The sequence below is a fragment of the Haliotis cracherodii genome, unplaced genomic scaffold (assembly GCF_022045235.1).
Source record: "Haliotis cracherodii isolate W230 unplaced genomic scaffold, xgHalCrac1.p SCAF_7, whole genome shotgun sequence".
NCBI classification, from domain to species: domain Eukaryota; kingdom Metazoa; phylum Mollusca; class Gastropoda; order Lepetellida; family Haliotidae; genus Haliotis; species Haliotis cracherodii.
This window is the reverse complement of record NW_027266330.1, coordinates 31,548,823-31,563,389: the sequence shown is the minus strand read 5'-3', so window position 1 is coordinate 31,563,389 and position 14,567 is coordinate 31,548,823. Positions and strand designations below refer to the sequence as shown.

The window sequence follows — 14,567 nt, the reverse complement described above, 5'->3', positions numbered from 1 at the left end:
TGCTATATCCCGGGTAGTCCACCCCACTGCCACACCCTGCTATATCCCGCGTAGTCCATCCACTGTCAAGCCCTGCTATATCCCGCGTAGTCCATCCACTGTCACGCCCTGCTATATCCCGCGTAGTCCATCCACTGTCACACCCTGCTACATCCGGGGTAGTCCACCCCACTGTCACTCCCTGCTATATCCCGGGTAGTCCACCCCACTGTCACGCCCTGCTATATCCCGGGTAGTCCACCCCACTGTCACGCCCTGCTATATCCCGGGTAGTCCACCCCACTGCCACGCCCTGCTATATCCCGCGTAGTCCATCCACTGTCAAGCCCTGCTATATCCCGAGTAGTCCATCAACTTTCACGCCCTGCTATATCCTGGATAGCCCACCCTACTGTCACGCCCTGCTATATCCCGCGTAGTCCATCCACTGTCACGCCCTGCTATATCCCGCGTAGTCCATCCACTGTCACGCCCTGCTATATCCCGCGTAGTCCATCCACTGTCACACCCTGCCACATCCCGCGAAGTCCGGCCACTGTCACGCCCTGCAATATCCCAGGTATTCTATTCACTTTCAACCCCTGCTATATCCCGGGTAGTCCACCCAACTGCCACGCCCTGCTATATCCCGGGTATTCAAATCCACTACCACACCCTGCTATATCCCGGGTAGCCCACCCCACTGTCACGCCCTGCGTAGTCCATCCACTTTCACACTCTGCTATATCCCGGGTAGTCCACCCCACAGCCACACCCTGCTATATACCGGGTAGTCCACCCCACTGTCATCCTGCTATATCCCGGGTATTCCACCCCACTGTCACGCCCTGCTATATCCCGGGTAGTCCACCCCACTGTCACGCCCTCCTATATCCCGGGTAGTCCACCCCACAGCCACACCCTGCTATATACCGGGTAGTCCACCCCACTGTCATCCTGCTATATCCCGGGTATTCCACCCCACTGTCACGCCCTGCTATATACCGGGTAGTCCACCCCACTGTCACGCCCTGCTATATCCCGGGTAGTCCACCCCACAGCCACACCCTGCTATATACCGGGTAGTCCACCCCACTGTCATCCTGCTATATCCCGGGTAGTCCACCCCACTGTCACGCCCTGCTATATCCCGGGTAGTCCACCCCACTACCACCCCATGCTATATCCCGGGTAGTCCACCCCACTGCCACGCCCTGCTATATCCCGGGTAGTCCACCCCACTGTAATCCTGCTATATCCCGGGTAGTCCACCCCACTGTAATCCTGCTATATCCCGGGTATTCCACCCCACTGCCACGCCCTGCTATATCCCGGGTATTCCACCCCACTGTTACGCTCTGATATGCAAGATACGTCATCCCGTCGTCACGGTCAGTGTACATGCTCTGCATTCATCACTGAACATACCCCACGCCTTTATAAGTGAAACACTCAAACACTAAGTGAAAATTACAAAACATTTTATTGAAAGCGCATGAAGTAGTCTTCTTTGATTTTTAGACCATTTTTCCCCCTATGACTTTGGATTAAAGATCGACCAACTGACGCCGCTGATGACCTCTTTAAGTCGTGTCCATTCCAGCATACAAAACCATATCACGCAATAAATATTCATTAGCCATGTTTACGGATCCGCGGATAACACGATATAAAATTCAAGTTAACGAGATCAAAAGTCCCTGGTTATAATAAGCAGCTCCCGTGTTGTCAAAAGCTGGAAGCAGTGCTTGTGTCCATTAACAATATAAAGAATAATATAAAAACACGAGATATATTTTTTCGCTTTCCTGGTGTGTTCTGAAGGCATAAACACTATTTCTGGAAATAGTTATTTCATCACCTTTGGACCAATGTTTTGTTTGTTGTTTGTTTACTTGTTTATGTTTATTTTAGACATTGTTTACATGTTATTATAATAAAATGCATATGGAGTCTACTCCAGTCTCGGGTTTGTCGTAGACGTGACAACACCTTATGGCTCGTGACAATATTATCCACTGGCAGTAAGTTTGAATGTAGGTGTACTGCAAGGTGTATATTGTCTACCCCCCTTGTTGTAACCTCCACGTGACACGCACATATAAACACGTGAAGTGATAAAGATAGATGAAATACGTGATGCACATAAACAAAAATATACGCCCACTTTTTTCAATATTATGCAAGAAGGCATTATTCCTCTGTTTGATATTCTTAAGGCGTGTACAAAATTGTTCAATTATGTCCGTAATTGTGTTGTATGGGCGTGTTCTATACATCTTATACTATTCAAGGCAATATTGATGCTATCGTCATTAAAATATGTATTAATATCTTAATATTACCCATAGGGTTAATACAGCAATTTTCTCCATTTTCACATGATACCAAATAATCCGTATTTCTTCGCTGTGCGTTGATTATTCTATAAATAAATTGCTACGCGGGTTTAGACAGTATGCACACCGGCTTTTACGTTTATCATTTTATAAATGCAAAACATATTGACGTTAATTCTTAATTAAATATCATCCATCTTCTTGTCTCGACTTTATTACTCAATATGTTTAAGATGGCCCAATGCCTTTTAGCTATATAGTAAACTAGTTTTCACAATTTTTATCAACACTATTATCAACCTATTTGTATGTTACAATAAACGGGCGGTGCTAATTGCGTTTATCTGTCTCGTAATTAAGAAATGAATTTCACATCATGTTGGTTTACTGCGTGTGAACGCAGGCTCCGGTGTTTACACGATTTTAACTTGCACTATTCAAAGCGTTCATACTCCAGTAAACAAACACAATATGAAATTCATTTCTTATAAATTCGCATTTTGAAGTTTAGCGATGCAAATCTTACTGTGACGCACATTTTAGGCGATAGGCGTAACCAGATACATTGGAATACAGCGACCTAACAGCGGGTATATTCTTCACACTTACTGCCCATGCATATTCTAAAAATATTGAGTCATTGTATGCAACGACGTCGACTAGATGAATGGATCTCTCAAAATGGGAGAAAACGTTACACAGTGTAAAATCCGATCTCTGCTTTGTTTACATTTCAAACAAGTGCAGTTTTTCGAGAACAGCGTTCGTTTTCACAAGTAATGTATTTTGCTTGTGTTAATCTAGACAGTTTATAGGCCTGTTGTGACAAAGACCATTTATTATTTGATTCTAAAATGTAGGAGGGGCGGTCGGGTAGCCTTGTGGTTAAAGCGTTCTCTCGTCACGCCGAAGACCCGGGTTCGATTCCCGACATGGTTACAATGTTTCAAGCCCATTTCTGGTGTCCCCCGCCGTGATATTGCTGGAATATTGCTAAAAGCGGCGTAAAATCAAACTCACTCACTCACTAAAATGTAGGATAAATTGAGGTGAGGTGAGGTGAGGTGAGGTGAGGTGAAATGGGGTTTAACGTCGCATCCAAGATTATTGCACTTATATAGCGACGTGCATGCACGTGTATGTGTGTGTGTGTGGCTGCTTGTACAAGTCCGGACTGATGCCGATTTATAGTGCTAGCACACTGAGATACCATGCCGCAGTTTAACATGAATACCCCACTCAGAAACAGTATACTGACTCTGAGCCGACCAGTCCTTGTTTTAGCCCCTTAATGCCGAGCGCCAGACAAGTACCATCTTTAAACGTCTTTTGGTATGTCGCGGCTGGGGATCGAACCCCGGACCTTCCGCTCTCCGGGCGGACGCTCTACCATTAGACCACGGAGGCGGTCCAGGATGAATTGAAGGATGTATGTATCGCAGCTGAGTTTGAAATATGCGAGTTGACATAGGCGTCTCATAACCGGCATACATGAAAGAGATTCTGTAAACAATGTCCAATGCAATATGGTAGGAGGTTCACTTCGGCCTTCGTGTTGGGTATTTTCCAAAACATTCTGATCGATTCCAGGGTTATCGGCGACGTTTCAAAATGATCAGTGGTGATTGGAGAAAAAACACATACCCGTGATGAAGGCACTAATCATTAATTAATATGCTATATTTGAAATGCAATTTTCCTAGTAAATATCCGATATTTTTATTCAAACCATACACAAAACAGCACCGTAATGGGGATTTAGGAATGTGTCAAAAAATGGCGAGATTTACGAAGTTCCAAATTTTCAGGTCATTTTCAGTAATTTTGCTTTGCCTAAAATGACAGTGAATGACATCACAGAAAAGGGAACTTTCTTCAAATTGAAAACTTGCAGTGTATTTGTATGCGTGATGCATTTTGAATTTTATTCGACATCTCCGTGAGCGTTGAGGAGGAGGGACATATGGGCCAATGTGTCCCTCTGGCATCCATGGGTTAATGCGAATATTGGGGGCACGGGTGGCCTAGTCGTCTAAGGCGCCGCGATTCGCTGTGCAGAGTTGCGTCCCTTGGGCACGCCAGAAACCTATGATTGTGGGTTCGAATCCCGGTTCGCCCCGGTTATGTTTCTAGGTTTGTCAGCACCATACCCGTGCTCGTGGGTTTCACCGAAGTGGTAAACGTCTGAGACCTGCATCCCTTCGGGCTTTCCTCCCACATTAAGCTGACACGCCGCGATATAACTGACTGTTAAAAGCGGCGTTAAACCAGACTCACTCACTAACTAATGCGAATATGTGAGACAGCCAGAGAATTGTGTTCAACTCGGGGATTCCCCATGAAAAGTATATATAGTTCCCGTCAAAAAGTTTATACTTTCTAAACGTCACTTTCTGGAATTTGTTGAAAAATGAACGGGTCATGGGAGCAGCAACTAAACCAAACACATCGCCGGAAATCCCTAAACTCGAATTTATATCCAGTTATCACATATATAAGCAGTCCCTTCGACGTATAGCAGTTTCCGGCTCCACCGTGAAGATTCGGGTTAGAGTTGGTTTTCCGAAACCCATTCCGCACAAGAGACGACTAATAGGGGGATCGGGTGGTCAGGCTCACTGACGTGCTTGATGCATGTCATCGTATCCCAACTGCATAGATCGATGTTCATGATGTCAGGCACGGTTATTTACAGACCGCAGTCATATATCTGGAATACTTCTGAGTGCGGCGTTAAACAACAAACAATCAAACAGCTCAAACCATAGTCTCAATCACTGGATCGTCTGGTCCAGACTAGATTATGTACAGCCGCCGTCATATATCTGGAATACGTCTGAGTGCGGCGTTTAACAACAAACAAACACTCAAACAACTAAAACCATAGTCTCAGTCACTGGGTTGTCTGGTCCAGACTTGATTATGCACAGGCCGCCGATATGTATCTGGAATACTTCTGAGTGCGGCGTTAAACAACAAACAAACACTCAAACAACTAAAACCATAGTCTCAGTCACCGGATTGTCTGGTCCAGACTTGATTATGTACAGCCACCGTCATATATCTGGAATATTGCTGAGTGCGGCGTAAAACAACAAACAAACGGTACCTAGCTGCTTAGTACTACGGACGGCAACTAAATCTCCCACGATATACTTAAATATGCGCCGACATGTACACAGACTGGGAAAATATACAGATTGCTTCGTATTCGTCGGTAGACAATTCTTCCCACAGGCAACGAGTGTTTTGGGATTTGACATTGCTAAGCTCTCAATATTTGCTTTCTGTATTAACCACAGCGGACTGAACTGTGAGTGAACTGTGTACAACCAGTGTACGTGCATGTGGTCACGGAGAAGGGTGGCAACGTTAATATTTGTTCAAAGTATTTACGTTAATCCCATGAATACATATACAGGTGCCCCGTAACGATTCGGGTTAGAACTGATCTTTACCAACCCTCTCTTGTCATAAGAGGCCACTATGCTTGTCGTAAGAGGCCACTATGCTTGTCGTAAGAGGCCACTATGCTTGTCGTAAGAGGCCACTATGCTTGCCGTAAGAGGCCACTATGCTTGTCGTAAGAGGCCACTATGCTTGTCGTAAGAGGCCACTATGCTTGCCGTAAGAGGCCACTATGCTTGTCGTAAGAGGCCACTATGCTTGTCGTAAGAGGCCACTATGCTTGTCGTAAGAGGCGACTAACGGGATCGGGTGGTCAGGTTTGCTGTCTTGGTGGATGCATGTCATCGTATCCCAATGGCGTGAATTGTCTGGTCCACATTCGACTATTTACAGGCAGCTGTCATATAGCTGGAATATTGCTGAGTGCGGCGTTAAACAACAACCAAACATATACAGACTTTGGCGTTTAGAATAAATAACTAATGTGTATTTGTAGGACAGTCTGCCAGGGATCTCAGAAATCAGAAAATGTATTTTAATGTCTTCTACCATGAAAAAATGAATACTGTGAATCCGTTTAAGAAATGTCTTGTCAGCTAAATCAGTACTCTTTTAATTAATCGAATTTGTTAGTATACATAACATTACTTCTAGCAAGACGATTGCGGGCGCGAATATTGTACCAAGAGTGCGTCAACGATATAGCGCTAAAAATCTCTCAGATATGCTTAAAATCTACAGTCCAGCCAGGCCACCAGGCTCTAGTCGACCCGTGAAGATTCCGGGGTAGAATAGGTCTTCAGCGACCCATGCTTGCCGTAAAAGGTGACTATGCTTGTCGTAAGAGGCGACTAACCGGATCGGGTGGTCAGGCTCGCTGACTTGGTTGATACATGTCATCGATCCCAACTGCGTGCTCATGATATCAATCACTGGATTGTCTGGTCCTGACTCAATCATTTACAGACCGCCGTCATATAGCTGGAATATTGCTGAGTGCGGCGTTAAACAACAAACCAACCAACCGCTCTAGTCAACAACAACAGCAGGTAGAACACAAATCGAAATTGAAAACGTTTGGTTTCTTGTCATTTGATGTGCAAGCTGCGTTAAAATGGAGCTCTCTTTTGATGCAACGTTCAAACAACGTCTATAATCACATCTGTTTCAGCGTTGTGTATAAATCAAAAACATTGTCCTATTTGTACACGCTTTGAGCATACTAATGGTGTGTAGTGTCTAGCGCTATATAAGCATCCTTAATATTATTTTATTTCATATATATCATAAATGGGGCGCAGAAGAGCGATAACTCTCTTCACTGATATTCCCTTAAATTTATTCCATGAAGCGCGGGAGATCTAGTCAGTCTCCCAGATCAGAGAATAAATTAGAAAAGGAACCCAGCTCTAATCTAGAATGATTGAGCAAGTCTAGATTGCTTCAGCTCTGTCATTGTTCTGGGCTCCATTTGGATTATATTTCTATATTTTATAGATATATAGTTTTAAATATTAAAGATAACTTTATTTCTGGGACTAAATGTCAGTCTACCGGTGACCCTGCAGCATGAGGCTGCTGTAAACACGCAGTACCTTTGTATCGGAAACTAAGTCTAGCTGTATAAAACATGAAAAGGGGATAGAACACGCTTCGCGCATTCATACTACACGAAACAATGATATCAGCGAATCACCACACCCTTTTCCTTCTGTTTATGCAATGCGTTTCATGTCTCTACGGGTGTACGACAGTGATCTAGACTCATCCACACCTAGCATAGAAATACTCAGTTTGAAATTGAAATCGTTTACAAACTGAATTGCACATATTCTTTAATAATGACGAACACACCCAGTATAGTCGCGATTTGAACGACAATTATAATGTGCAGCGGCTTTGAACATGTGAAGTCGTAGTAGTATTTTTAATAATGTCATGTAACCATCAGATGAAACGCCTACGCATATGTTGTAATTACAAATGGCACGGGTGACACAGAAGTCGGTGATGACGCTATTTGGTGTGCAGAGTTGTGTCCCTTTGCTGCCTGGATCCGCTGGCTTTGGGTTCGAGTTGAGCCCCAATTAATAATGAATTCACTGTCACTGTTACAATCTTCCCGAAGGATGCTGGTATAGAAACAACATCATTCATTATGGATCATTATAACCGGAGCATCACGTCAAATAAAACGTGTAGCCTCTCTACATATTCCGTTGCTTAGGTAAATGAATATTTTATTAACATAAATACTTACTTAATTATATTTGATGCATGCATATCATATAGATAGGCCACGTGTATGTCGTGGGTTTTTTTACCGTTATTTGGTTTGAGTGCGACATGGTTGTGGTTTCCTGCCTTTCTATTTAGGGTAACTGCAGAAGAAGAATAATATTAAGTAATGTGATCGCTCGGCGCCCGAGTAAAGTGAATACGTATATTGGGAATTATGATCGCTCACACCGTCTTTTGTGTTTACTGATATATTTCTAGAATATATAGGGACCCTTGATTCTGACAGCAATACCACACTACAAACGAGAGAAATTATTTAAAAAAATCAAATAATAATAATACAGTATGACTTGAATTGTTTTTCGCAACAGTTTACCTCTCCGAATTCCCTCTATCACATTCTGGGGGCAAGGGTGGCCCAGTCCTCTAAGGGGCCGCAATTCGATGGTCAGAGTTGCGTCCCTTGGGCGCGCCAGAAACTTATGGTTGTGGGTTCGAATCCCGGTTCGCCCCGATTATGTTTCTAGGTTTGTCAGCACCATACCCGTGCTCGTGGGTTTTACCCATATTAAGGTGACACGCCGTGTCATAACTTGAATACTGTTCAAAGCGGCGTTAAAACCCAACTCACTCACTCTATCAGATTCTGGATGCTGTGATTGATTCGGTCATACTTTGCACTCCGTTGACGGACTCATTGACGGACTATTGACAATATATTGTTTATTTCTGGGTAACAGTAATGTAGTACACACTTCATATCAATGTGTATATTAGAATGGCCGCCACTTTGGCGTGTCAGGATCCGATGGTCCATTGTTCGAATCCCAGATTCACCTCGATTATGATCTTTGGTCTGTCTGTGTCACCCATTCACTCACTCATACTAACCCATCCTAACAACCCACTCGCTCGCTCACTCACTCACTAACTCACTCACTAACTCACTCACTCACACACACACTCAGATATATACATCTGGTTATCAATTCATACCAACATAGTATTTTTACGTAACTCTAACCATTGCAAAGATATTTTTAATTTATAAAGGTGTCGACATATATCGGGCGTCTTAAAAAACGCTATGTGGCATGTTATCTGAAACTCTGAAGGGAAAATATGGCTCAGTTTAACTGGGCTCCCAGTAACGCTGCTCGTCGTAGGTTGAACTGAATTCGAATCAGTTCCGCTAGACCCGCTGGGAGTTTTCCCTATTGTCCTGCCACCATCATCTTCTCTGGTTACTACGTCAGTATCCCGCAATGTGGATGCAGCTATGCGTGACAAACAGGTAGCATACCTGGAAGGGACTGTGTCATAACTCACGATTCACAATCAACCAATCGATCGCGGCGAGGAGTGCGACAAGGTTGTGTCTCTCTCCTCCTCTTTTTAGCTTACTGCATAATGATATTTTCGAGTAGGGGTTAACGTGATAGACAGTGGACTGAGTAAACTTGTATTGGCGTATTAACAATTTGAGACTCTCCCTCTTGAATAAAGTCGGTATATGATAGCACAGCGGAGGTGAATGGGAGGACAATAGTGTGAAGGAGAACACAACGGCTCGACTGTCGTCCACACCCGACAAGCTGTAGTCAGTGGTGGAGAAAGACGTACTTCTCGCATGGACAACCACAGCTATGTTGACGAACTACTGTGTGAGACGGCCGAGGTCTGTTCCGACATAAGTAGTGGGAGGCTTCAGCGTCCACGCCCTGGGAGAGGTTTTCGAGTCCAGGGAAACAAAGTTTAATTTCGTTCGAAGAACTTGTGACATACAGATTGAGTACTTGCAGCTAACACGAGGTGCCGGGGAACGTTCTTGTGAGACATACAGTGTGTCAACTGCCTATACGTGTGAAGCGTCCACATCGACATCATGAACAACCGTGGATGTAACAAGGTCGAGGCCTGCCTCACCGTGGCCAACATCATCGGCGTGTTGGCTATTGTGATAATCGCTGCGGTTATAGGAACAGACAGATGGCTCGTATTCACTGTGGAGAGAAATCGACTTCTCCCGGCGACACAGCTCGGCTCCATGGATGGGATCAAAGCACGGTACTACCACACCCGACAGCGGGGTATGTTCAGGGAGTGCTACCCCGGTAACGACACAATGTTCCTCGACACTGCAACCGATGTCTTGGACAAGAACTGCTTCTCGTTGCTGTTCAGCGACAATCCGGACGGCGCATCGGATGACTATAAGCTGATGCTGGGGGCTGTATACGGCGTTCATGGTGATGTTCCTAGTGGGTGAGTTGATCCTTGTCATTGCCTACATCATTGGGCTGTGTCTCTGTGTTGGGAAGATGTACTCCAAGGCCTGGGTGGCGGCTGTTCTGACGTTCTTCTCCGCGTTCCTCATTGCCCTGGGTCTGGCTCTATTCCACGGCTCTGTCCACGTGGAGAAGGAAAATGTAAGGGACACGATGGCGGACAGGCAACAGTATTATCAATCATGGCCTACAGAGTTGAAGGATTCTACCACAATGGAATTCAAAGAGTCCTACATCGCTGCCTGGGTTGCTTTCGTGCTGGTGCTGATCACGTGCTTTTGTTATGGAATGGCTGTACGGCTTTTGTCCCCACCTAAGCCTAAGTCTAAAGCCCCACCCCCATCTGCCGCTCCGTACTACCCACAGCAAGTAATCTACCCCGGCCAACAGACAGCCTACCCACAAGCACCTGTCGTTTACTATCTGGAGTAAGATGAAATACAATATGTTTTACAAGAATAGTTAACTACGGATATATCGAAGGGCGCACAGGGAGTATCCGAGTTTTGAGCTAGGGGAATACCATTGCGAGCTGTGTCACAGTGGGCAACTTCGAGAGAACATTTCGAGATAACAGGGTTAGATTAGTCATTCCCAGATAAGACGAATCAGTGTTTCGAGATAAGGGAAGTGATGCTACGAAGGACTGTGTATTGCTGGACAACTTCAGGAAACATTTCGAGATGGAGGTAGTCAAATCCGGTTGTGACGAATCTATAGATATAGTGACATATTAAGTGCAAACTTCACTTCAACTCTCAGTGAGCTCAGACAAAAGTTTTTGTCACATCCGTCGTTGACCGTTCATCGTTTACAAGAAGATTTACTCCACCAGAAATAATGATTGTAATATAGACTACGATGTTGGAGTGTAAAGGATCTACTGATCGGGAACTGATTGCGATTGTGGTGTGGATTGTCATTCGTGTGGATTCTCTTATAGGGAAGAAAAAACGCTATATGTCTTCACACCATCAACGTTTCAAGATCTGATTAAAGGATCTAGGGTGGGCCAATGGTCTAAGACACCGCATCGTGTTGTGCATCCGCAGGGTTTGAATCCTAGAATCACCCCGATTATGATCCTTGGTTTGTCAGCAACACCAACCTGCCCGCTGGTTTCGCCAACGTCTACGACAGTGAGTGAGTTGGGTGTAACGCCGCTTTTAACAGTATTCCAGTCATATCACGGCGTGTCAGCTTAATGTTGGAGGGGAAAGCCTGAAGTGATGCAGGTCTCAGACGTTTACCACTTCGGTGAAACCCACGAGCACGGGTATGGTGCTGACAAACCTAGAAACATAATCGGGGCGAACCGGGATTCGAACCCACAATCATAGGTTTCTGGCTCGCCCAAGGAACGCTACTCTGCACAGCGAATCGCGGCGCCTTAGACGACTGGGCCACCCGCGCCCCCCGTTCACAATAGCATCACCAGGGATCTTCCTCTTTTATTAAGCTGACACGCCGTGATATAACTGAAATGTTTTGAAACGGCGTATTATGTGTAAATGACCATTTCTAGTGGCGCTAAACGAATACTCTGAAAATACGAGAATTGGGCAATACAAGTTGTTTGTTACCACGCCGCTATCAACGCTCCTTCTCAATGTCTACTCACAGGTAGGATGTGGTTACATTCCACAGTGTACACATGCTAAAACAGCACGTATCCCCTGTGTGCGAGTAGCCGTGATATATCTGTGGCGTTAAAGGGGTATAGGCTCCGGCCAACCGACAGTCCCAGAAATTTATATTCAAGTCCTTTACTTGACAATGTGCATATCTGTTGTTACTATTGCCATGTGTATCAATCTACCAGGTCAATGGTTAGTCCAATTACAACCATTTAATGATTAGGCTAACAACACAGCGACAATGTTTACACTGCCTCAAACATCGGCGCCTGGCCGTGGAGCGCAATGTCCCTTTAAACAACCTCACAGAAGTGTTTCCATTGGGTAATGTTGCGACGGGTACTCGTGATGTAATTAATGCCACATATCTGAAGTTCCTGAAATGAAGCTGTCTCATATTACACAATGTTTCCTGTCTGAGGGCGTTTGTCTAACTATCAGCCCTAAGGTGTTAAAGTGAGACTTGCCTCGGGCTAGCTGACATTCTCACCAAGTTTGCTTCAAATCTTCAAACGTTTTAAGATGTTGATCAATCCGACAGTTAATCAATACCAGAATTAGACAGAGAAACTGTTTCAAACCAATACCGTCCCGACCTCTACGTGCCATTGGCACCAGTGCGTGGTGCGGTGTCTCCATTAACCTTGACATCTAGCTGACATACGTCACAGTATACATGTCAGTTCAAACAAAACTAAATATATAGAACTAAAACTATATATATACATTGTGTACATGTCAGTTCAAACAAAACTAAATATATAGAACTAAAACTATATATATACATAGTGCACGTCAGTTCAAAACACAACTAGATATAGAACTAAAACTATATATATATCCTGTTCCTGAAATCGGTCTCATTTTACACATTGTTTGCTGTCTGGGGGCGTTATCTGACCATCATATATTATATATAATATAAAGAAATTCACAAAATAATCACACGACACGGGTTGTTCTTCTATATGTTTCAGCTTTATCTTCAGGGAGAAGTGTATATGTAGTAGATATAAGACTATATATGTTATCATATTCATATGTATCGTAACTAATGTTGCATGAACCAATACAGTGTCATGCTTGTCTCCTGTCATTAAGAAGTCGTTTGTTGTATACATTATCTTATGTACAAATTATATGTCATATCATGTTATAACGCCATGCATAGTTTAGATAATAAAACGGCGTTCTATGTATTGAGTTCGTTTTTCTTCACTTCACAAATACACAGATTGTCTGTCACTGAATAGACCGCTTCGTGGTCAAGTGGTAGAGCGCCTGAGGAGTGGAAAGTCCAGGGTTCGATCCCCGGCCGCGTCATACCAAATTATGTTAAAAGATGTTACTTGTTGTTACCCTGTCTGGCGCTCGGCATTAAGAGGCGAAAACAAGACTGGTCAGTATACTGTGTCTGAGTGGGGTATTCATGCTAAACTGCGGCATGGTATCTCAGTGAGCTAGCACTATATATCGGCATCAGTCCGGCTAGTACAATCAGCCACACCCACGTGCATGCACGTTGCTATATAAGTGCAATAATCTTGGAGGTGACGTCAAATCCCAGTTCACCTCACCAGACCTGTCACCGAATATTTAAATCCGGTTGTGTGTCTGTGTTCATAAATGTAGGTTAGCTTTTGTCGGGTTGACAATGGTATTAAGTGGTTGACGACCAGCCCTTTAATATGGAAGTAGTGGTATGGTGTTTGACGTCTGTTAAACGGGTTGTATGTATGCGTGTCGCTATTCATTTTCCTGTGTCACAGATCATATACACGCGCGGTATTCTGCATGTGTCTCCTGTGAGTAATAAGCACGTGTAACCGGAGATTTTTTTATAACTTTCGAAAAGTTGGATCGGGCTGATGGACATACTTTTATATTTGGATCGGGCTGATGGACATACTTTTATATTTGGATCGGGCTGATGGACATACTTTTATATTTGGATCGGGCTGATGGACATACTTTTATATTTGGATCGGGCTGATGGACATACTTTTATATTACTCAGAGAAGCTGGGGGGGGGGGGGGGGGGGGGGGGGGGGGCTGGTGTGGAAGAATCGGGCCCATGTACCCAGAGCCTTACACAGGCTCACACACAGGGTACATCACACCATATGGCGCGAGGTATTGGTTGACAACGAATTTATCTCACCGACATTCTTTCTGTCACAGTTTCTCTGAGTGAAATGCTTTGACATTCAGCAGACGACACACACGAATGGAGTTACTTCCCTTTACCCGATGCATTCGGACAATGCATTCAGCTCAAGAATACGTGTGCGAGATAAGCAAGTTACCTTTGGTGTGTTCCGACTGATTTCTCAGGCGGGTACATGAACAGGCAAGATGGAAAATTCTTACCGGCTCCTTAACCAATCAGAAGCGAGTATTTTTAATGTAAGGTGAGATAAGTGGTTTTACTTCATGTGTGACATGGAGGTGTGATAAGTGTATTGTATAGCCACTCTAATATGATACATCCCTTGGCCCACTCCATTCTGTTGATACCCGAGAAGATCAGGGTAGAGAATAGGCCTTCAGCAGCCCTGAAGCCCATAATGAATGTACGTATTTGTTTAAAAATGATCATACATCCATCCCTGGTTTTCAGTGGTCCATGCACATACCTGTCACCGGTATATTGCCTTTTACGCCCAATGAAATC

At 44.3% G+C, this 14,567-nt stretch overlaps 1 pseudogene; it reads left to right on the top strand.

Annotated features, from left to right (window-relative positions):
* The first annotated feature begins 9,469 nt into the window (after window positions 1–9,469).
* LOC139447659 (transmembrane protein 114-like) lies at window positions 9,470–12,634 on the top strand (annotated as a pseudogene).
* Window positions 12,635–14,567: the final 1,933 nt, after the last annotated feature.